Source organism: Penaeus monodon, chromosome 19 (assembly GCF_015228065.2).
Source record: "Penaeus monodon isolate SGIC_2016 chromosome 19, NSTDA_Pmon_1, whole genome shotgun sequence".
In the NCBI taxonomy this organism is placed as follows: domain Eukaryota; kingdom Metazoa; phylum Arthropoda; class Malacostraca; order Decapoda; family Penaeidae; genus Penaeus; species Penaeus monodon.
The window spans coordinates 44,191,069-44,191,615 of NC_051404.1; positions in this window are offsets into that span (position 1 = coordinate 44,191,069).

Genomic DNA, 547 nt, shown 5'->3' on the forward strand with positions numbered 1-547 from the left:
GTAGCAGAAGAAACATATGCATCAGAAACTGAAAACAAGGAGCGATCGGCAGTCATCAGAAAGAAACCATGCACAAGGATATTATCATTAGAACGCCGAAATATTTCTTCATAGTCCGCAAATACGGCGAAAGCATCTTATTATGCAAATAACCAGAAGATTATTGAACGACATTCGTTTCCAACTCTCATCTTTTCTTCTTCTTTTTCTTCTCATTTTTTCCTTTTTTCCTTTCGCTTTTTTTCTATTACCGTTTTTTTCCCTTGTTTCTTTGCTTCTCGTTCTTTCCTAGCAGTTTTCGGTGTATCTTTTCGGTTCCCTTTTTCGTGTTCTGAATCTTTTCTTTGATCTTCCTCTAAGGTATTGCTGCTCTAATACCTCGCCACTCCGGACTGGAGCAAAAATAAGAGATAAAAATATAAACCGGCATCTCCGCCTGGAAACGAATTAAAGGAGCATTTTCGTGGTCCTTCGGTTCAAGCTGGTTTGGCAAGAGGACGCCATGATGTTGTAGTGTTTCCTTACCACTGACGGATTACGTAAATGT